This window comes from Euprymna scolopes, chromosome 15 (assembly GCF_053919585.1).
Source record: "Euprymna scolopes isolate OS-2025 chromosome 15, ASM5391958v1, whole genome shotgun sequence".
In the NCBI taxonomy this organism is placed as follows: domain Eukaryota; kingdom Metazoa; phylum Mollusca; class Cephalopoda; order Sepiida; family Sepiolidae; genus Euprymna; species Euprymna scolopes.
This window is the reverse complement of record NC_136496.1, coordinates 78,069,590-78,095,239: the sequence shown is the minus strand read 5'-3', so window position 1 is coordinate 78,095,239 and position 25,650 is coordinate 78,069,590. Positions and strand designations below refer to the sequence as shown.

The 25,650-nt window shown below is 34.0% G+C and overlaps 1 protein-coding gene across 1 annotated transcript in view; it reads left to right on the top strand.

Annotated features, from left to right (window-relative positions):
* The first annotated feature begins 13,916 nt into the window (after positions 1 to 13,916).
* LOC145293925 (DNA-binding protein P3A2-like) overlaps positions 13,917 to 25,650 on the top strand; it is a 50,025-nt gene continuing 38,291 nt past the window's right edge. The window contains exon 1 of the mRNA XM_080140749.1: positions 13,917 to 14,103. The gene's annotated coding sequence lies outside the window, so the exon portion shown is untranslated. The remainder of the gene's footprint in view (positions 14,104 to 25,650) is intronic.

Below are 25,650 nucleotides of genomic sequence, written 5' to 3'. Positions count from 1 at the left end.
TGAATACACCAAACATTAATTTATTAAAAGTTGTTTCAAAATTAGTTGTGCAAATTTAGTGTTTGATTATTTGCTCTCTACTTCAGAATTTAAAAAAACAAAAAAAATCATGATGTATTATATCATTTAAATAATTGTGAGCAGTTTTGATGGTGATGTAGATGTGATAAATAGAAAAAAACAAATTTTGCAGTTTTTTTTTAGATTATTGTCATAGTAACCCTGCCATACAACATCATTGTAACTCTACCTTGTAATAATGCACATAAACATCCCTTGGAACAGAAAAAAAAATGACTGCAATAATCAGTGGTACTTTTGTATTTTATCACGCCAAACGTTGATGGACGCAAATAAGTAATATTACACCATGAAATGGGAATTATCTTTGGTTCATGTTGTTGCGGTGCTTTCTCTTTTTGACGAAATATTGTCCTCAATCATATTTCCAAGAACTTCTTGCACTTGTTTAGAATTGGGGAGAAATATGAAATATGTTAAAATTTCACTACACATTACAGCACAGAGGATTGTCTGAGAAATGTATTATTTGAATTAATAGTCAATGTCTTTATAATTTAATGATTTAAAAAGAATAATAATAAATCGATCATAAAATGTAATTCAACTTTCAGATATAATAGTTATATTTAAATTTCTAATAGATAAATTGGTTAGCTTCGAGGCGAATGTCGGAATTATAATTGCAAGGGAGATAATCATGTATTTATGGTGACAATTACCTCCCTTCATTGTATACTATACCGGCTGATTTATTTTAAAATACGTTTGTTTCAGGTTACGATGTGGAATGTTTTTCCCGAGCCTGGTTACGGTATTTGCCCCGCCTTACGGTGTGATATATAATGTTATTTGATACATTTATAATATTATAATGTTACATGTATATTATATACTGTACTGTATTTTGTTAGTATTTTTTAATGTCGTATCCCGGGATTCTACTGTAGAGGGACAGTGTCTAAAATGTTAGGTGAAAAAATCGACTGATCGATTTTTTTTAAATATATCCTTGTAAGCAAAAAATAATATTACTTAATTGTCATGTAAAAAATTGTAATATATCCACATATGGAAATTCATTGAGGAGAAAATTATTTATAGTTTAAAGTAATTTTTATGAAAAACTAACCCAGCGTTGCCTGGGTGTTTGGGGGTGTAAAAGAAAAAAAAAAAAAGGGTTAGTAGACAGGCAGGCTCGAACCCGCAACGTGAAGGTGGAAAAGAAAGTGAAAGAAAACGTGACATCTTACTGCTATGCTAAAAAGCCATAGGAAGTGAAAAGCGTTCAAATTTATCGATGTCAATCAAAACGTTGACTTACTAAGTGAATAGGTGCAGAAATGAACATTGGCTGAAGGCCAGTTCAGCTTTCCGTCATTTCATTTATTTGTTTCCACATGATGTTGGGAAAACCAGCTCCCCACAAAAAGGGAGTGTCCAAATGGATAGCAATTGTCTGATATGAGGGGTTTACACCACATTGATCGAAGCTAACTGCTTTCTGGACGTCCCTGCAGAAAAGCAAGGAAGCTGTCTTCGCTTTCGATTAGTTTCGCTTTTATACGAAAAACACAAACACGCAAGAGGATGGAATAGCGTGAATTTTATAAAACTTGATCAAAATAAATCTAGAGACAACGTCCCTTCGCAAATCGTAGATATTATAATCTAGAGAGTATATAAAAAGTTCTAAAACATAATAACCCACCCCCCAAGAACCCCAGCAAAAAAAGCCTTTGCTGGACATACAAAAACATACGCAGCCATTTTGCCTTTTATATATATAGATGGGGGAAAACTGTATTTTTCGTAGATGTTTCAACATAGACGGTAAGATTTCAAACACAAGGGACATAACTCAGAGGCTAAAAGCGATCAACATTTTAGTCTATAGCGATAAACTTTTTTTTTTTACTAAAAACACAATAGCAGTTTTTCTACTCAGTAAAATTTTGTATTATTTGGATATATTACTACTTTCGACATAACAATTTAGTAATATTTTTGATTACAAAGACATATTTAAAAATTTGATCTGTCGACTCTATCTTAACAAGCACTCAATTTTATTACATTTTAAAAAGTAGTCGCAGCTTCCTTTTCTTTTGTTATGTTTATATTCTTTGTTTTTCAGGTTAACATTCTGATCACTGCATTTGTGTGCAGCTTTGGCAAATATATTTATATACTAAAGTCGATCTGTCATCGCTGGCCAATGTCTAGTCAATACAGAGTTCAGGAAAATTCAATACCTCTAAAACAAAGTTGTCTCCTTTCATCACCAACGCTCAACCCCTCATTTTGCCCCTTGAGGATCTTTAGTTAAAAATGAAGACATGAAAAAAAAGTCTCATTTTAAAATTCCAAAGCAACTTTATTTGGTTATCTTTGTTAGTAAGAATATAGGACAGAAACAAATTAGTAACTGAAAGTGTTCTTTTGTGGAAACTTAGATTGAATGTTGAAAGAGAGAAGAGTTCAGTGCATACATGTGGAAGTTGATGGTAGGAGCATGCGTCCATGTATAGATGAGGGCAGTCTTGTAGCATGAGAAAGAAAGTTTGTGTGTGTACCACATGCAGAACTAACTATGTTTGTATTCATGCTAGCCTAGGGCTCAAAGGTGATGTCTGCTGCCAGCAAAAGCCAGGGAGAAAAAGAGAGTGTGTGTTGCCATTTTCACGTTTTATATACTCGGTCATGTGACTGAGAGCTGGCTTCTGATTGGATAAGCCAGGAAGAAAGTGGATTCAAAATCTCCAGCTGCGAGAATTCGTTTTTGCAATTGTGCTTCTTGCAATTTTCGCCTGTTACAGCAAGCTCCTACAAGGGGTGTGCAATAAGTAATGCCCCTGAACCACTTCCAGTTGTCTGATCTAGCTGAAATTTTGCATATGTAATGATTTTTATCTCTACGGATTATGTGGCAAATTACAGCTCTGAATTAATTGTGGTTTCTGTTTTACAGGTGTTTGAACTGAGTCAGGTGTGAAATGGAGCCTGTTGAATGTCGAGCAGTGATCCGGTTTTTATATTTGAAAGGACGCACACTACAGGAGACTTTTGATGAAATGAAAGAAACTTATGGCGATAATGCCCCATCATATGACCTTGTAAAACGCTGGCATCGTGAATTCAAACATGGCCGGAACTCTGTGAAAACAGCTCCCAGACCTGGTCGCCCCCATTCTGCCATTGATGAGGCATCTGTCCGTCAAGTTGAGGCTACCATTTTGGAAGATTGGCGCATTACTATTCGCTAAATAGCCCAAAATGTCAAGATTAGTACAGGGTCTGTGGAAACTATGATTCATGAAAATTTGCATATGCATAAGGTGTCTGCCAGATGGACTCCCAGGTTGCTCACACCATTCCAGAAACGAGAACGCGTCGAGTGCTTGAGGATGAATTTGGAGATGTGCCAAGAAGATGAGTCAAAGTTTTTCAAAAGACTGATTACACAGGATGAAACCTGGGTCCATCACTATGATCCAGAGACCAAAGCCCAGTCAATGCAGTGGAAGCACTTGGACTCACCACCTCCAAAGAAGGCAAGGTGCAGCCCTCCGCTGGCAAGGTCATGCTCACAGTCTTCTGGGACCAGGACGGAATAGTGATGACAGATTTCCTGGCAAAGGGTATCACAATTACAGGAGCCTATTATACTTCACTTTTGAGGAAATTAAGGGAAGCTATCAAAATCAAGAGGCGGGGCAAGATCAGCAAAGGTACCCTCCTTCTGCAGGACAACACTCCGGTCCACAACTTGCATGTCGCCAGATCAGAAGCACAGGCGTGTTTATGAAATCCTCCCTACTCTCCTGACCTTGCACCCTCTGACTTTCACCTCTTCCCAGCCATGAAGTTGTTTTTGAAAGGAAAGTGTTTCCCAGATGATGCAGCCTTGATTTCTGAAGTCACGTCTTGGTTGGAGGACCAACCTGGTGTGTTCTACAAAAACGGTCTCCAGAGCTGCATCAAACAATGGGAGAAATGCATAACTCTAGGTGGTTCCTATGTAGAGAAAAACTAATGACTGTGCCAAGTTTTGTTGCTCTACTCTATGGGAAGTGGGTCAGAGGCATTACTTATTGCATGCCCCTCATAGGATTGACTTTCATCCCAGATCTGAAATGGAAGGCTTACATTAAATCTGTTGCTAAAGTCACTTGGGAAATAGTTGGATCATTCTACTGCTGCAGAAAGTATGTGACTCCTGATGCAATTCTCTACCTAGATAAGAGTAAGAGATGGACAAAGATGGGTATTGCTGCCACTCAGAGCAGTTTTTCTTGCCTCAACAGAACTTAAATTAACTTAGCAATCTAGTGAGAGATGATCTCTTCTCTACAGCAGCTTTCTCACAGAAACAAACCTTGCTAGTCTTTCTCTATTCTATCTTTATTTCCATGGTAGCTTTTTTTATGGAAATCGCTCCAGACAAAGCATAAAGCCACTGGATGTAAGAATTTAAAAAAGAAAAAAAACATACTACTTCAAGGTCAAAAACTTGCCAACAATAAGTGTTAGATGGAATAGATTCTGACTCAGAAAACAGCAATTCCTTCCACTTTGTCAGAAAAATTGCTTATGGAATGTGGGGACAAGACCAAAATAATGTAAGCAAGAGTTACGCAGCTATCGAAAATAAACCCGAGATCCACTTCCTACTCTCCTTAAACGTGGGCTCGAGTTAGTAAGAAACCCTTGAGACTCGAACCAGAAATAAATGTCCGATCATATTGTCTTGGTTCTTCTCCCTTACGTCATAATTTTCCATTCCTTCTTTTTTTTTTTAACTGAACTCCACTGAGCTCCGATCCCCATAAAACTTTCACAGCAAGAACTTGTTTTTCTATCAATACTACAAAGAAATCTTTCTTCCTCTGTGTACCCAAAAATGAAACATAACTGCCATGAACAGAGTTTCTTTTCCAAGAACTTCCTACCTGTTGAACACATTATCACAGAATTGCTTCGCTACAGACTACAACATGGTCGTTTTCAAACCTGTCAACAAAGATGTTGAGTTGTCCTCCAAATTAATCAAACTTTGACAATTCCGTCAATTGTTCTTAATCATTTCATTGAACTGTTCCGTCATCTGACTGACAATTTCATTAACCCTCATCCTCAAGTGGTTTTTAGCCTCGGTAATGCAGAACCATTAGTATAAAAAAAAACTGAATGATTAGTATGGAATAGAAAAACTGGATTGATCCAATAATTTACATTATTTGGATTATTCAGACTAATGTTCTCATCTTGAATGTCATTTTCACAATGGCTTGGCAGAAGAAGGAGAGTGGAAAGTGGATCTTGGGTTTACATTCATCAGCCGCGTAACTCTCGCTTCCATTATTTAGTCATTTAGTCCTCACATCCCAACAGCAATATCTCTGACAAAGTGGAAAGAATTGCTGCTTTCTGGGTCAGAATCTATTCAATCTAACACTTATCATTGACAAGGCTTTAACCTTGAACTACTATTCTTTTTAGCTCCTCACATCCAGTGGTTTCAGGCCTTGTCCGGAGCAATTTCTATTTAAAAAAAAAAAATACCGACTTCATTCAACTGTATCTTGTCAAACTCGGGAATCTGTATAGAATTCTGCTATATTATGGGTTCCTTGAGCGGAATTACATCAGCCGAAATGCTGTGAGAATAACACTTAAGATGAGAACAGTAGTTCAAATAATATAATTTATTGATTCTCATTCAAAAAGAATTCAAAATGAAAAAATAAGTACAATTGAGACCCAAATGACTAATAAATAACTTCTATTTCAAAATAATGGGTTCCCCGAGTAAAGGAGGGTGGACCTGTAAATTTACCCTTGTCCGTTCGTCTATCCAAACTTTTCTCAATAACTACACCTTGGAACTTTTTGAAATTTTGTACAAACATTAAACATGATATGAGTAAAAAAAGTAATAGAACGGATTTTCCGGGAAAACTCTGGTTTCCCTCAAATTTGAAAATGTTCAGGCCTAAAACTGCACCGTTTGTTCATTTTCACCAGAATTTGATGTCTCCTGGGGACTTTTGGGGCTAAATGGAGAGGGGAGGGGCAAATGCTGAACTTTTTTTTTTAATTTTTTTAAACATTTTTTTATGCCTCATTCACTGTGCACTCACGGGGGACCATGCATGCTTCACTTGTTTTGCTAGACTCAAAAGAATTATCAGTAAGTTACTAGTTTTGGGTCACTTATTTTTACTTAAAATCATGTTTTAGTAATAAAAAAAATGAAAATAAAAAAACCTTAAGTTGTAGCAAATTGACTGGTATAGACCAAACGGTACAGAAAAACTAGATTCGAAAAATGTGGATTTCTATTATTTTGATGAAATAGCAAGTATGAAATATTAAGATAAAGATATAACTCGTCTCTTAGCAACACCTATAATGGTAATTGTCTTTTTTTAAATAATGGAAAGCATGGATTATGTCCCTTGGTTAAAGATTATCTCTACTGGTCTTCTGCTCCAATCATCATCTAACCAAAGAACAGCATAGTAAGAAGAGGGTAGAACATATTCTCCTTCCATATTGAGAGAAAATATTTAATCATCTTTTCTCTAAAGTTGTGGATGACGCAAAAGGATGTGAATTAAATGCTAAGATGGTGTCAACGTAAAATAGTGCATCCCAGGTTGTGCCTATCTGCATATTTTAGTACTTTCTTTCTCTCTCTCTTTATATATATATATACTCCTATGAATTCGTTTTTCTTTTGTGTGCATTGATATTCATATTAAAAACCCTCTTTTCCATTTATTTAATGTATTTATTTGCTTCCCCACCAAAGCAAATTAGGCACAAGGCCGTTTTTAATGGGAGGTAAAAACCAGTTCCCCTAAAAGTAGGCAAAAATTAGCGATAACCTTGGCAAATCTAGTGCTAATCCATGTTTGGTTTGGTTTGGTTTGGTTTGGTCAGATTTAACCTTGCAGAATGATCCAATCAAGAATCTGTCATTGAGTGATGATCCAGTATCCGCTGCGATAGAGCATGACATTCTTGACGCAGCTGCTATAAAACTTGATCTACGTACATAGTACCAGATTAGCCCCCCCACTCATTGGCATTTGGAAAATTAGAAAATGCCAACCAGAAGATGACCACTTGAAATAGTAGCAAAGATTCTTTCTTTTCAAAGTAATATCAGGTTGAAGTGGACATTCCATATTGAGATGAATTTCAGGTTCAACAAACATTCTAGATGATAAAATAGTACATTCTTTCTCTTGATAGATTTACAATCATAGGAATGAGAAAAAAAAACAAAAACACACACTAAGTCACCATACTTTAGAGGAAGAGCTAAATAGCTAACTAGACTTGTGGACGAACAGTAGGGACCTCAAAAGGAGTAGAATTAGAAATATTTTGTACCATCACCATCTTTGAGAGGATCGCAAATCAAATTGATCTCATCCTGACTGCCCATATCAGCCAACATTCACGTCTGTGGTGGCTTCAACATCCATAACATTGAATGGCTTGTCTACTCTAATAAGACGGATTATGAAGGGAGGTCCTGTCATGATTTCTCTCTTGCCTATGATCTAACTCAGATGGTAGACAAACCCACCCATGTTCCCAATGACAATGATCAATTTGCAAACTTTCTGGATCTTTTTCCAACCTCCTGCCCTGAATTGTGTACATCCTCTGTTACGTCTATATTAGGATCTTCTGATCACTCGGTTGTCTCAAGATTAAAACAGCAAAAATTCTTCGGATGTCCCTCTCCACCGCACAGTGCATCGTTACTCTATAGCCGACTGGGACGGTTTCTATACATATATATATTGGATATACTCCTAAGCTCTATGTTCAAAAAGGATGTATCCGACTTGACAGAGTGGATAATTATTGGCATTGATACCCTCTAAAAAAAAATTCAACTTAAACCAAATATCCAACTGTGATACATCCATGAATGTGCTGCTGCAATTGCACATAGAAGTCACTATTTTAATAGCTTTAAATGAAACAGATATTCAGAAACTAAAGCTGCTTATAGAACTGCCAGCAACCACTACCAAAAGATCACCAAAAATCTGAGAGCGTCTTTTGCCCAAACTGTAAAGTAGCAGAGCAGAAGCTCGGTTCCTACGAGTTTGGGCACAAAACAAAGTTTTAAACAGATGCTATAACTTCCATTCCACCATAGCGGTCCTAAGATGATTAGTTTAGCATTCGACAAAGCCAAAGTCTTCGCCAAGAACTTCAAACTAAACGCCATCGTGTGTGATAATGACTGCATAGCCTCCGAATTTCCTCTCAGGACTGACAATATTCTGAGCAACATCCACAAATCTGTTCGAGATGTCTCCAATCTTATCAAGAACCTTGATCCCAGCAAAGCAACTGGCACTGACAACATCCAATCAGAACAACTCCAATGCTAACAAAATTGTTCAATTGCTGTCTTAAGGAAAGATGTTTCCCAACACCTTGGAAAACCAGTATTTAAAAACATGGTGGATCGGTTTTCTGCATCTCAGTACAAACCAATCAGCTTCCTGTGTGCCATGACTAAGTTGCCCGAGTCTGTGATAAATAGAGAAGTTGTCAACTACCTCAGCAAAAACAAACTATTCAGCGACATAAAATATGGTTTTCATTCCGAGAGATCAATTGCCCATGTGGTAATGGTAATATCACACAGGATTAAATCTCTAGACGAACGCTTCATTTCTAGAGCAATAGGCCTTGATATATTTAAGGCACTTGACAGGGTCTAGCACAAAAGTCCTCTTCATAACATTTCCAGCTATTCCATAGCTGGAAATGTCCTCTCAACCTTCAAATCCTTTCTCTCTGATAGGTCTATCCAAGTGGTCGCTGAGGGGCAGAAATCTGTAACTCACAGTATTAACACTGGCATGTCTTCTGAACCAACTATCTTCCTGATCTTCATCAACGACCTCCTAAATTACATCCTCCGTTGATTTTTTTTGCAGATGATACTAGCATCTACGGCAACACTTCAATAGTCAATAAAAAAAAAAATCAGGATTTTGTAGATTATCTTTGTGTAGTACAATGGGGTAAAAAGAGCTAATTGTGTTAAATACATCCAAAACCAAACTTCTGTCTTTTAACCACCAATGTTCAGATGCCAGCTTTGCACCTGTATAAATGAATGGCTCTCACGTCAAAGATGAAGCATCTGATTTCAACAAACTTCTAGAACCGACCTTTACCTCTGACCTGAAATGGAAGACCTCCACCAGATCCATTGCCAAAATAACTGGAAAGATGGTGGGATGGTTCTATCGCTCAGGAAAGTATCTCCCTCTTAACACAATCCTCTACCTGTACAAGAGCAAAATATGGCCCAAGATGGAGTACTGTTACAACATCTGGAGTGGAGCCCCAAAAAATACTTTGTCCTGCCTTGACAAGGTACAAAACCGTCTTCGAAATTTAGTGGCGATAAGCTTATTGTCTCCCTACTCTCTCACAGAAGAAGTTGCAAGTCTGTTTCTGCTCTATGGATACTTTTACGGTATAATGTAGTAGAACTGAACAATTAAGACACACACGACAATGATCATGGACCTCATCGGATGCTATAATGACTTTTTCTTTTGTTTAACTCTTGGTCACATATTGCCACTAGGATGTAAGGGGCTACTAATGAGGGAAGTAGGAAATAGGGAGAGAATTCCAAAGTCTAACAGTCCAAAGAAAGAAACTATTAGAATAGAAGGCATTCCGGCATCTAGGGACCTCTACCGCGAAGGGGTGTGATTTTGCTGATAGACACGTTTGTCGCAAGGGTATGTATATTGAGGAGTACAAGTGCAATGAATTCGTCAGGGCACATTTTTCCTACTTGTACTTTGGTGTAAAAATATTGCCTGAAAGAAAGGCCACCTAAATACACGATATTTAATTTTATTTTAGCAGCATAAGCAGACACAAACATGACATGATCTTTTAAAAAATAAAAAGACAGAGAGAGGCTTTCTCCTTTTAAATAAAATGGATGTTCTATCTTTTGCAGAGATACCCGACTTACTCAGGCAGAATATCATTGTATTATCAACAGGGATCAAGCTGTTCAGAATGGAAACAGGGATTAAGCATATATATTAAGTTTCTTATCTGTAGATAAAAACTGACAGAGGAGTTTGGTAGGCAAAATATTTTAAACACGTATACATATATAACTACTTCATTTACTCACAAAATTAATATACGAAAGTATAGATTTATGCGTAAACCTTAAGTATTTACTTCAAAAGTCCTCAATACATAGGTAGAGCTAGCCTGAAGAATCCTAGAGTGGATGAAACGCAGAATATTCAGTGTAGCTTAATCGCCATATACTTTTTATAACTTACTATATATATATTAGAAAAATTTTATAACTTACTATATATATATATTAGAAAAATTTTATAACTTACTATATATATATATATATATATTAGAAAAATTTTATAACTTACTATATATATATATTAGAAAAATTTTATAACTTACTATATATATATATATATATATATTAGAAAAATTTTATAACTTACTATATATATATTAGAAAAATTTTATAACTTACTATATATATATATTAGAAAAATTTTATAACTTACTATATATATATATATTAGAAAAATTTTATAACTTACTATATATATATATATATATATATTAGAAAAATTTTATAACTTACTATATATATATATATATTAGAAAAATTTTATAACTTACTATATATATATATATATATTAGAAAAATTTTATAACTTACTATATATATATATTAGAAAAATTTTATAACTTACTATATATATATATATATATTAGAAAAATTTTATAACTTACTATATATATATTAGAAAAATTTTATAACTTACTATATATATATATATATATTAGAAAAATTTTATAACTTACTATATATATATATATATATTAGAAAAATTTTATAACTTACTATATATATATATATATATATATATTAGAAAAATTTTATAACTTACTATATATATATATATATATATATATTAGAAAAATTTTATAACTTACTATATATATATATTAGAAAAATTTTATAACTTACTATATATATATATATATATATATTAGAAAAAGGTTTGTGTTTACTACAACCTTTTTACACAAGTATAAATCATGTAGAATATCTGCATGAATATAATTACATGTAATATTTAACTAAAGATAATCATCCCATAAGAAAACAAAAAAAAAATTATAGGGAATTATTTAAAATGAACGTTTAAAAGAATATGCAAATTAGATAGATCTTTTGCAGATTCCACGACCCATATATAAGTTAAAGTTTTTTTTTTTTAAATAGATAGAAAAAATAGTTTTAATATGAATATCAATACACACAAACACACAAAAAAAAAAAAAAGAATTATAGTATGGATTAAGAAATAATGGTTTTAACTTTTTTTCTTTTCAATGAAAGAAACGTTTCAAGAATTTTATATTATTGAATAAAAAACATATCAAGTTAAACTTTTTTCAGAGAAATATAAAGAAATTGTGTACATTGATAAAATATTCTAATTAAATAAGCTTTTCCTGTTTTAATACAACGATAAAATATTAAGACAAAATTATTATGCTCATCGCGATCAGTAATTTGGTAAACATCAGCACTATTTGTGTTTACATTTTCAACCAAACGTTTTTTATATTGTAAATTTTTTTTTTTTTTTTTTTTTTTTTTACTTATGCATTTTTTGTTATAAAATGTATTTACATTTTTTTTTTAATATCTTACGAGTTTAATTTATTATAGTTATATTAGTATCCGAAAACGGATAATTATTTTTCCAATGATTTGTTGATTTATTCTGATTTGAAATTCGAACAAAATGTAATATTTTTTTAACACGTAAATATATATTTTTTTGGTGCTTCTACATTACCAAAACGAAATTTAATCTAAGTTACATTAGCTTCGCTGAATTATTTAAACAAAAAAAAAAAAAAAAAAATTAATCGTGTTAGCACGTGAAAAATTGCAGCCATCTTGTTTAAATCGAAACAAAATTTTTTTTTTTTTTTTTTAACTCACCTGTGTCTTACATAAGCAAATACGATCGTTTTCTTCAAATTCTATTTTCTTTAACAAATAATTTTCTGCTTTATCGATTTTCGTAATTTTGGGATACAATCATCTTAAAAATATGAGGAATATGTAGATACCATTGTTTTCATATGAAATTCAGTTTTATGATTTTCAAAATTTCGTTCTGATAGAGTAGAAGTGATCATTCCACCCCACCCCCTTTAGATATGACCTGGTCTGTTATCTTTCAAATAAAATCAAAATTTAGACGTAAACTAAAAAAAAAATATAATTTTGATAAGCCTCTTTTAAGCATACAAATCCGTTTTCTTCAGTTATTTTAGCTGTTTAAATAATCTTATTTAAGTATTTGAAAGAAATTCTTTGATGCCTGTCCAGAATTCAACCTAAAAAAAAAAAAAAAGAAAAAGAACGAAAATGTTATTCTAAAAGTTATGTCAACGGATCATTAAATCTAAGGGAGATAACCAGCATAAACATAGCTAAGCTAAAATAAGCATATTTTGCAAGATATAATAATAATGTAGTTTCATTTTGCAAGCTACAAAACATTTTGCAACGTACAAAAAACAACGAAAATAGAAAACGTTTTTGAAGATTTTGAAGTATTTAAACCGTCATTGTGATTTTTTAAAACGAAAATAAAAAATTAAAAAATAAGAAATTTGTTTTTCTTTATTTTAGGTAATCAGTCATTTCTGTCTATGATTAAAGTTTATTTTATTTTTTTATATCATGTACAAATCTATTTTTAAAAAAGAGGAAAAATTACAACGTTCAAAGATTCTGAACAAGATAAACTGATATTTTTCTCTCTCTTAAATAAGGGAAGCATTTTAGGGGGGGGGGCTAATTGGATAACAAATTCTTGATTAATTAACAAGTTTATCTAAATTTTGTTGATTAATTAACATTGTATTTCATTGTAGCAGGTTGTTTTTTGTTTTTTGTACGTTAATTAATAAGTTTATTTTGTTACTTAACATTGTTATGTTTTTAAGTTCGTTGATTAACTTCGCTAATTTGTTTCCTTTTCATAAACTGCTTCAGCAATTTCCAGAACTCGGCTACAGTAATCGTGTAACCATTTTTTTTTTTCATTGTTCTACTGATTATTTCAGCGTCCCAAATTATATCTTGCAAAATATGCTTATTTTTGCTGTTTATGCTAGTTATCTCCCTTAGATTTAATGATCCGTTGACATAAGCGCCAAGTTATGTAAATTGATCGTTTTTTTTTTTTTACCAAGAAAATCAAAATTTAAAAACCGAGACGAATCCGACAGATAAGAGATTTTAGAAATTAAAGGGAAACAATTCAATTCGACTACCGAAATTGTTTTAATCAGCCTTGTAATGGCTGAAAAAATATTAATTGCTAAAATTATAAAATTTTATTTTTTTAGTTAAAAAAATAAATATTTGATAAAGTCATGATTTTCGGAATATGACATTTTCGTTTCTTGACGGGATTATGAAGATTTTCTGCATTTTTATTGTTTAATTGCTTTTCTTTATTAAATTGTTAAGTGAAAGTACAGAATAATTAACACATCGCCTTTGTTTATGTTAAGAAAGAGTTTCTGAATAATAACTATTATTTCCACACCATCTGTAAACTGCAGAAGTACCAAAATATAAAAATGAAACACTGAAAGAATGTCTAATGATAAAGAGCTATATACGGCCTTATTGAGGAGAGTATTGTAGACATTAGAGAGAGAGAGGGGGGGGGGCTCTTTTTTCAAATGGGATTGATTACGTATAGCGAAAGACGGAGTGATGGTGGGAGATAAATATGCGCGCAGCGCCATCTAGCGGCCGAAATACGAACCATCATCTATGCTCAGATCTCACCTAAATCAGACTATGCCGCGCATGCATTCCCAAAAATAGATTTTATTTTATTTTTTTTCCAGAGAACAGGCATTTTTTTTTTACCATGTTAACATATTAAACTATAGAACCGACTACAATTGTGGCGGGTAAGTAAATTTGTTTGTTTGTTTTTTTTTCAAATGGTAAAAAGAGCGTTATTTATGACAAAGAAAGCTTTAAGTGTAAAAAAGAAAAAAATGGCGGACAGTAAACAGAACAGCTTCCGTTGATGATCACGCATGCGCAGTGCGACACCGGAGGTCAAAATAAAATTCGAAAACAAAATTCAAATTGTCACTTTTGAAAACATTCATTTTTTTTTTTTTTAATGAAAATTATTTTATTAAGAGAATCATTAATATTTAAATTTGATATTTTAAAGAAAAGATATCGATTGATTTTATGAAAACTGCTGTCTACTTTTATACAGGATTTAATTATTTTTCCTAACAACGTAAGAGTTGATATTTTTCGTATGGTACTCATAGTGATCCGTGCTGAAATAATAACGTTATTATTTAAAAAGCCATTCTTAACATGGGGAGGGGAGGGTGTTTTATACCTATTCTGTACTTTAACCTTACAATTGAATAAAAAAAACAACAACTTTAAACGTGGAAATACAATTTAAAAATAGCGCGGATCACTCTTTGCATTAGCTGCTAAACGAGTGATCCGCGCTAATGATTAGCACCTTTAAAAGCTAAACTAAAAAAAAATAAAACTTTTTAGAATACTAAAGAATTAATTTTCTAACAAAAGTACTTTTTACGAGACAAATAGTGAAGCGTTTTCAATTTTTATATTCTACAACGTTTGTAGCCTGAGCCATAATGTCAACATTATGTTGATAGAATTTCATTCAGTATTAAAAAATAGTTTAAAGTGGGACGTAAATAGACAATGCTAAAAATGAAATCCATAATTTCTAAAATCGCACGTGCACATGTGACGGTAAAACTATACAAACACCGTGACAGCGAATTAACCCTAACCCCTAACCCTAACGCTGTCACGGTGTTTGTATAATAATACCCATGTGACTCCACCCCATATATATATATTTTTTTTTTCAACGGATTATTATCGAATGGACAGTGCTCAATGCGACGTTCTGGTAAATTGATCGCCCATTTTAGAACCACTCGATGCTTTTAAGCCCAATTCGTGAATTTAGCCTTTACGGTTATTTTATATACATATTTATGGTTATCGTTAAGTTTCGTCACCCGACATTTAAAATTTTTTAATTAACAGGAAAACTGGCATACTTACGTGTGTGCACTGCCACTGCACAGAAGACAATAAATCGATCCTCCATATTAGACCCACTCGACGAGAATACGCACACCCTTTAACATAAAGGATTTTCCATTTATCAATCTAAGGGCAATAATAGTTGATTTTTTAGGAATAATCGGTTTCACTACATGTTTATTGTCAAACATTGAATGCGCACGAAAATATTGACTTTTTTGCAATTTTTGATAATCTGGTAATTCGATAATAATCCGCTGAAAAAAAGACGAAAATAAAATATACCACGACTCATACGAACAAAAAAAGGACACAAAATTAGTCTCCCCCCTCAAAAAAAAAAAAAGTGAATATAGAATATTAAAAAAAAAGTCTCAGCCAGGAATGACAGAACAGTTACTACACTTTTATCTATTCATGTAATATAAAGATAAAAATACAATTTAAAAAATTAGGCACAAGCTAATCAAAAGGTTAGGGGGGGGTAGTTTCATCTATCATCTAACTTATTGCAGTCACCACAATACCACATTTACTTTGGCAGGGTCATCGGACACTAATTTTCATCATTGTTGAAAATTTAATTTTATAATATAGATTTTATCCGAAAGAGTTAAGAAAAAAAAAAAAAATGAAAACAATAAGAGTTAATTTTTATTGTAAACGAATCTTTCAACAGGCTGACAAAAATGTTCACAACAAAACAATTCTTTAAGTGCAATATTAATCTAAAAACAAAAAGTATGACACTAATAAACGTTTAAAAAATTCTTTAAACAAAAAGTGTATAATTTTAAAATTCTTGGATGCTCTCAGTTAAAAATAAATAGGTTCAATAGTATCATAGGGACTTTTTAGAGTATCTTAATTTATATCGTAAAAATTAAAATTAACATAAATGCAAGTTTCCATTGTTTGTTTACATATTGTTTTCATGGTTCGTGCAAATTAATTTCCAAAACTTCGTGTCGCAGGAAGGATCCACGAATTAATTATCGGGAATGCGGCATCATTCTTGACTCGTCCTGTTATATTTTCGTTTAAAGAAGTAGGACTCGTCTACTTATTTGTAAGTTATTTCGTCAGTCCCATCATTCGTAAACGTTACGTATGAAATTCATCCAGTAACTCGGGGCTCCAACAAAATATTAAAGTTTTGTAGGTGGCCTTTTTTTTTTATTTAAAGAAAAAAAGAAAAAGAAAAAAAGAGCCCTTCCAGATAGAATTGGAGGATCTACAAGATGGGCATCTCCAAATAAATCCATCTATCTTTATTTTTTTTTGTTTTGTTAAGCTTTATCTAATATTCGAAGTTTCTCACATATTTTGCAGAAACTGCTATTCATTACAAGCCCAAAGAGGCTGCTGGTGTGATTATGTAATTCTTTAGCGAGGATAAATACGTGAAAGTCCATTTTTTAATTTCATCAAATGTAAATATATGATCCACAATCGTCTTGTTGGCATAATCCATTATAAGGAAAAATTAATAAATTTCAATTTTTTTTTTTTTTTTTCAAAACTTGAAAAAGAGAATACACGTGCAAATTCGAGAGTATTTTGCCACCTAAACTTCACTCTTGCCACAAATATACAAAAGCGAATTTAGAATATCAACACCGTATTAAAAATACGATTGAAAATGTTTCCGATGGAAAAACAAAACATTCTTTTTATAAATGGCGACAAAATACGTCAATAACAAACATGGCGGGTTGTGTAGACAGTTTACTACTTTTTTTCCTTTCTTTTTTTTACGGCAGATTTTTTTTCAGTCTTATTTTTTCATAATTAATTCCTGTTGCTTGATTCATCTTCCTTGTATGATCCATTCTTTTATATATAAACCAAGAATAATCGAGCGTTCGCTGAAGGGAAAATAATATTTTTGAATTGATCGGAGCCGAAATGGCGTCGATTGCGAATGGGAGGAAGGAGTAATGGCGTCTTGCGCGCAAACTCGTACGCAGTCGCACATGCAATTTGCGCCGTTTTTACTCGAAACCCATGCGCAGTTGCCCCAAAACTTCTCATTTCCTTTTTTTCCCCCCTATATATCCTCATTCATTTCATTTGTGGAGTAAATAAATCTTATTGCTAACACACACTTAGATAAACAACGCATAAAACTTAAAAAAAAAAAACTAAAAAAAAAAATATCATTCTTACACACATTAATCTTACTTAGTTAAAATAAATGTTTTGATAAAGTTTGCTATCTTTATAATTGTTAGTTGTGCAAATTAACTAAGAATAAAAAAATCTTAGTATACAAGAAAATTGTACACAAAAACTTTTTAAAAACATTTTATTGGGTCAGTATTTTTTAAAATCTCAAACAAGACATATATTGCCACTTAAAACGTTATTTGGAATCATGTCTAACCAGCGGCTGTAGCGAGTTGAGCAGTAAAGTGTCTGTTCACATTACATTTAAACTTCTGCAGGTTAGTACAGTCAAGGGAATGAGGAGAGAATTCCAAAGTCTAGCAGTTCGAGGGAAGAAACTATTAGAGTAGGAAGCTTCCCGGCATCTAGGGACCTTAACGGTGAATGGGCGGGACTTTGCTGCTTTTCTGGTTAGTCAGGAGTATGTGCGTCAAGGGGCACAAGTGCTATGAGCTCATCAGAGCACATTCCATTAAAGTATTTGGAAAACAGCCAGTATTGGTTACATATATTGTTAAAAATAAAATTTCTTAACTTTGAATCTGGTAAGAAATCATGTCTTGATAAGGTTTACAAACTATTTATTTCATTAAATCAAAACTCATTGTGATGTCTTCCTTGCTTTCACCTTTTGTTTTCTCTCTCTTTCCCTCCTCTAACTCCTCTTTTTCTTTCTCTCTGTTACTTATTTAGAGCATTTCATTACAACTGATTTTACAAAAGCAGAAGACATTGAGGTACAAAAATGAGCAAAAACCACAGTTTTAGTACTTTCTTTTTTTACGGAAAAACTCGTCGCTTATCAAGTCTCAGAGACCACTGAAGGATAAGAATTAATGACTGAATACTGTAACAGTGAAAATTGGACAGAAATTGATTATTTTTGAGAACGGCTCATCAAGAAGTTGTTTACATTGGACTTGAAAAGGACCATGTTATAGTCAGGTGGGGAGCAGCTCTGTGTTATTGTTTCATAGATGGATAGCGCTAACTTAGCTCATGGAATTTGCGTTTAGTTTTAGGTACAGATAGAGATTAAGGAAAATTGTTGGCAGTGGTTGTAGCTAGGTGAGTGTTTGTTGTGAATGTTTTAGGGGAGGGTAGAATGAAACTCCGCCAAGCAATTGGTATGAAAACAATAGAGCAGAGATAGACTCGCTACTTTTCTTCTGTGAGAAAGACAGTGGAGAAGCAAACATATCCCACTATATTTCAAAGCCGGTTTTGCACCCTGTCAAGGCAAGAAAGGATGTTCTAAGCAGCCCTTGTCTAGATGTTGCAACAATATTCCATTTTATGGCGTATTTGGCTCTTACATAAATAGAGGATTAAGTTGAGAATGCTATAAATTTATTCAGACCTGAGGCATCTTGGGCCATTTAAAAACAAAACAAAAAACAGACGGCTTTTACCTTGGGTGAATTGAACTGGATTCCTTCAAAGGAAGAAATTTCTAAGGAATATCAAATTCACAAACGGTGCCTCGTTGCATGTATATCTTGGCCAAGGGAGATAATGTTTTTGCAATTATTGCAGGAAGGTGTCAATGTCCTCTTACAGTGTCTTGTATTCCGAAAGGGTTACCCATCTAGTACTAGCCAGGTTCAACATTGCTTAACTTTGGTGATCTAACAAGAATTGGTGTGTCGAATGTGGTAATGCCTTCAATGATGGTATCACAACAGCAGATACTACACTATCCTCAAAGGATGGTGTAATGCTTAGGAAGATGATCTCATAACAACATAAGAGATTGTACATTACTGCCTCTCCGCATACTATTCTACACTAGCTTCCCCTATACTATTTCAAACTATTATACTAATAATATCATTTCAGATTCATACAAATATCAAATTTTCATTAATAGATAAATATGGACGTAGGAGTATAGAGAGTTTATTTTCGGTAACTCTTGCTTCCCTTATTATTTCTTTTAATCGTCACATTCTAGAAGCAATGTTTCTGGGAAAGAATTGCTGTTTTCTGGGTCAGAATCTATTCCATCTAACACTTTGAAAAGCTCTTAATCTAAACGCACATTCCATGAACAAAGCTTCTTTCCCAGAACTGCCTACCTGTGGAACACTGTTCCTCTGGCTTGTCTATAGTCAACTGAGCACAAACTCCATTTTACCCTTCTCTGTGCTCATTATTGCCGAAAATAGAAAAAAAAGTTCATGTCTAAACTAAATAGTGGCCGAAAGATAAGTGGAAAATATAAATAAAAATTTCACAATGAGTTTATCAAAATCTTGGATAAAATTAAAACATTTTAGAAGTTTGTCAAATTGAAAAAAGAAATATCTACGTTTAAAAGTACCCCCCCCCCCGCCAAAAAAAAATGTGTGTGAGAAGGTGAATTTTTTTTTTTTCTTCTTCTTTGCAGTGAAGTCGATCAGGGTCCTTATTCCCTATTTCGTCCAAAATAAGATTCTATTTTTTATAGGTGACTAGCATTTCAGCCCGGCGTTGCCTGGGTGTTTGGGGGTGTATGCTGAGCAAAAAAAAAAAAGAGGTACATTTTTTTTAACTTTGACCCCTATTATGACCCCTTAACATTTGTTTTGGGCTCAAATCAAGTTATTAAGTTAGATCCATGTCCAAGGAACCTATATCTAAAATTTCAAGTGTTTAGACCCAAAATTGTTGGAGAGTTTGGTAGAGTTCTCAAAGGTCAAATCGTTGAACATTGACCCCTTAACAGTCAAATTTCTGGCTGAAAACTAATCACATCGATTTTCCCAAATCTCAGTACCCTGTATATCAAATGTTGAGTCTGTAGACTAAAAATTGACAGAGCTATTGCGTAGGGAAATGTACACAGACACGTTCACTTTTATAGATATATAGATTACATGTGAACACACTTAACAAATTAACAAAGAAAACGCATTGTGGATGCGTTATCGGCAGCTCCTGTTACTCTCGCTTCTTCTTATTTGTCCCTCAGTCCTCATTTTTAAATGAGTGATTTTTCTGACAAAGGGAGAAGAAAAAGCTGTTTTCTAGGTTGGCAGTATTTTTGCGCGAACAGTTGGCAGAGTTGGTGGAAATTTTCTGTTTCTATGTCTATCCTTGTAGCCATGTCACTAGTAAGGGTGCTGGAGGTAAACGTTTTGTCTGGGCTGACGTTATCCGCCTGATAGTCAGGGACCCGAACCTTGGATTAACCACTAAGGAGGCTGTCCTATCAGCAGGTGCAAAGTACTGGGGCTGCTGTATTGCCATTTGGTGAATGGAATCTGGACCATGCAGTAGCTTCTGGTGGGGCCTCTCGATGCCATACTAGTGGGTAATTGTTACGGCTTTACCTTATCATGTGGTACAAAAAAAAAAAAAAAATTCTTCGTTTCTTTTTCTCTCTTAGTTTCCCCTCTCTGTCCTGCTCTAAGTAAATCTGTCGACCTAGTCCACAAATTCCAAAATTTCATCATGACAAGTTTCAAGAAAAAATACACGATTAAACCCGGTTCTCCAACTTCCAACGTAGACCCCTACTACCATGTCTCCTTCTCCAACATCAGGGGTCTACGTTCTAACCTTCCAGAGGTTGAAACCCAATTACAGGAGACTAAACCAGACCTTTTATTTTTAAGTGAAACTGGCATTGGACAGGCTATTTCCCTTGATGAGTTTGCAATTACAGGATACTCTAACTTAACTTCTAAATCTGACCCCCAAGATCGCCATGGGCATGGAATATGTGCCTATATTAAAGATAGCTTTCCATGTGGGAGGGACATCTCCAGGGAAGATCCTAACTTACCTTATATGTGCTTCCGGGTTGCTTTAGCTCACACTACTGCATTTATATTTACTCTCTATCGCCCCCACAACAGCGGAGTTACTATCTTTCAAAGCATATCTGAGAAAATTGACCAAGTCCTTTCTACTTATCCCTCAGCTAACATTCACGTATGTGGAGACTTCAATGTTCACAACGTCGAATGGTTGACCCACTCAAACAAGACCGATGATGAGGGGAGGTTCTGTCATGATTTCTCCATTGCCTATGACCTCACTCAGATTGTTCAGGAACCTACCCGTGTGCCCGATAATGACGGCCAGTATGCGAGCCTACTAGACCTTTTTCTCACAACTTGCCCTGAACTATGTTCAGTTTCTGTTCTGTCGCCTCTTGGATCTTCCGACCACTCTGTTGTATCAATTAAGATAAAAATGAAATGTAATAAGTCCCCAGACGTACCTCTTCATCGTACAGTATATCGATACACTAAGGCTGACTGGGATAGCTTCCGTACATTTATATCTGATCTACCTCTGCATTCCATGTTTAAAAAGGATGTGTCCTCTATAGTATTAGACCTAACTGAATGGTTAATTGTAGGTATTGACCATTTCATACCCTCTAAAAAATTTCAGCAAAAACCTAACAGCCAGCCATGGTTCTCTCCAGAATGTGCTGCTGCCATTGCGCACAGAAATCACTTTTTCCACTGCTTCAAACGTAATAGATGTATGGAAACTAAAGCCGTTTTCAGGACTGCCAGCAACCATTGTAAGAAAGTAATAAGGAACGCAAGAGAGTTGTATGCTCAATCTGTTAAGTCCAAAGTAGCTGAGCAGCGGCTTGGTTCCCACCAGTTTTGGCAAATAGCAAACAGAATCCTGAACAGAAGCGTGTGCTCCATCCCAACTATTATCAATGGATCTGAGGTAATCTCGTCAGCATCAGACAAAGCCAAACTCTTTGTCAAGAACTTTGCAGCTAATTCTACCCTTTGCGACCAAGACCGCCAACCCCCAATATTTCCTCTTGTATCAGAAAACACGCTATGTGATATACGTATATCTGTACGTGATGTTGCCAAGCTAATCAAAAACCTTGATTCCAGTAAAGCAACTGGCCCTGATGGTATTCCAATTATAGTACTCAAAAAACTTCAACCTGAACTAGCGCCCATACTTACAAAACTGTTTAAACGTTGTCTTAAGGAGAATAGTTTCCCATCTCCCTGGAAAATCTCATCAGTATGCCCTGTATTTAAGAATTCAGGTGATCGCTCATCCCCCTCTCAGTACAGGCCAATAAGTCTCCTGTGCGTCATGAGTAAGTTGCTAGAATCTGTATTAAATACAGAAGTAATCAAACATCTCAACAAAAATAACCTTCTAAGTGACACTCAATATGGTTTCCGTTCTGCTAGATCTACAGCAGATGTCCTTACAGTTATATTGCATAGGATTAGCAAATCTCTCGACGGTGGCAATCTTTCTAGGGCAATTGCTCTTGACATATCTAAAGCCTTTGATAGGGTATGGCATAAAGGTTTACTTCATAAGATCGCTAGCTATGGTATAGCTGGAAAAGTCTTCTCAATTATTAAATCATTTCTTTCTGATAGATTCATAAGAGTAGTAGTTGAGGGGCAAAAATCAGAAGCTCACAATATTAATGCCGGTGTCCCTCAGGGATCCATCCTGGGCCCAACTCTTTTCCTGATCTACATTAATGATCTTCCAAATCATATCCTTACATCATTTGTAGACATTTATGCTGACGACACTACCATTTATGGTACCACATCTAAGACAGTAAACGAGCAAGTTCTCTCCAATTCTCTCTCCTCTGATCTTGAGCACGTAGTACAATGGGGAAAGGAGTGGCTGGTTACTTTTAATGCATCTAAAACCAAGCTTCTCTCTTTACATCATCAACATTCTAATCCACATTTGTCATCAATTGAAATGAATGGCTCTCGTCTTCAGGAGGCCTCAAGTTTTGACAAGCTTCTGGGCTTGACCATTACTCCTGATCTTAAATGGAACACGTATATCAAATCTGTTGCCAAGGCCGCTGGAAAAATGGTGGGATCTTTCTATCGATCCAGTAGATATCTCACTGCTGATGCTATTCTCTATCTATATAAGAGCCAGGTACGTCCAAGGATGGAATACTGTTGCCACATCTGGGCAGGAGCTGCTAGAAAGAACTTGTCCTGCCTTGATAGAGTTCAAAATAGACTTCGTAGCCTCGTAGGAGATGTCCTTTTCTCCTCCTTGCAACCTCTATCTCACAGAAGAGATGTTGCAAGTTTGTCTCTGATGTATCGTTATTTTCATGGAAAGTGTTCAACTGAGCTTCAATCTATGGTCCCCCCTCGCCAAACTTTCACAAGAAACACTCGTCTAGCTGTAAACACTATCAATAATTTCCCCCACTCTTTATCTGTGCCTAAACCTAAACGTAGATTCCATGAACAAAGCTTCTTTCTTAGAACTGCACGCCTGTGGAATTGTCTTCCGTTTTCCTGCTTTCCGGCTGACTACAATATGGTTTTGTTCAAGTCTAAAGTAAATAAGTTCTTGATGAGCCGTTCCATATAAGTTATTAAATTTACCAAATTTTCATTACTAATGATTACTATATTGACCAACTTCTACTGTACACTCTTTAACCCTTATCCTTGAGTGGCCTCTGGGCCTTGATAATGTGGTGATGCCTTTGTAAAAAAAAAAAAAAAAAAAAAAAAAAAACAGTTATTTTAGAATTTAAAGTTATTGCATGGGAATTGGTAATTTAGAACAGAATCGGTAATTGTATAAGAATCAGGGAAAAATTTTGGAATCATCCAATCACCTTTGTGTTCTTCATGCAAATATTTTAATAACTAAGTCATCATCACCACTAACACTACCACCACCACTAGGTTTAGGCAGATTTATTTCACATCCACTCCCTGAATCTCTTGCTCTATCAGTTGATCATGTGTTAATAATTTTTTATTTCCATCTCTTGTATAAAATCCAAATGAGCTTTCTGAAGAAACCAGTTTTTGAAGGCAACTTAAGACTTTTCATATTTTTTTTTTTTGTCCAATTGAAAGCACAAAACCAAATTGGGCCAGTTAACCTTGGTCCAATTATCTTAATCTAATCTGGTAGGAAAAACAGTTTCTCTCACATTAAAAGTTTTTTTTTTTTTGTTTTAAGATAAAAATACAAAAAAAAAACCCAACTTTTTATCATGAGAATCATATCATTTTTAAATATAAAAATGATATAATTGTTTGTTTGATAGCAAATTTTTTAATGTAGATTAATTAAGGATTTTTTTTATTTTTATTTTTTGAGGTGGCAGCAATGGGTGGGCGGGTGAAGAACTTTATTCTATATGCCTAATTTTACTAAAGCTACTCATCTGTCTCATAGCTAGATGTGGGGAATCACCCCACCTCTCTCTAACTCAGATTTTAAAAACAATTCTTATTCCAAACTCCTGCAAAAATTCTGACATTTGACAGTAAAGTTTAACACACTACCTCAGAAATGGGAAATTGGCTAAAAAAATCTAATCATGAAGTCATTTTTTTTTTTTTTTTTTTTTTTTTTTTTTGAAAAACAGATTTCTGAGAAAAATTGGTGATTCCTAACTTCTGCTTCTTGATTCTCAACTCTGACTTTAGACAGATTGAAAAGAATCCAGCTCCCAACTTTGGGGTCAGCATTTAATAACCCAACACTGACTTCTCGTAGTTTTGAGAATATAATGGAAATTTGGTAATTTCTATTATTTGGATTCTTTGGACTACTGTTCTCATCTTGAGTCTTATTTGAACAACGTTTCGATGTAATCTCCAACCTTCTTCAGGTACATCTTGTCAAATTAAGAATCTTTCTGTTGAACTTGGGAACTTTAAATGAAAATCTTTAGAAGGTAGCATGCTCTCATTTCATTAACCATAACCAGGTAGAATTGTTAAATAATTTGCAATTGCATTCTTAGTATTGCTTGCACTAAGAATTCAAAGTATTTAAAAAAAAAATGCTTTTTCAAGAAAAGTTTCAATAAAATAAGTATTTTTTTTTTTTTTTTTTTTTTGTAACAATGAAATTTTTTTATAGAAACAACCATGATCAAAAACATTTGTTTTTCTTTTCAAAAAAAATATCAGAAAAGTGTTTTTTAATTCTATTGACTAAAACAATTACTTACTGATTACTGATTGGCGAATCACATAAGGCTTTTCTGGCTTCTATTTCAGTAACTTACTATAAACTGCTAGAAGATATTAAAACAACTTTTGATTAGGTTCTAAATCAATACCAACTTTTCTTTCAATTATCGTTGTTGATGAGTGTGGTTGGCCCAGTTAATACTATCACATACTATGGAATCGTCTATACCGAGTGGAAATCCTATAAAATCTATTGCATTCAATTACACATTATTACTATAGAGCAATGTATGAAGCTAAAGTTTA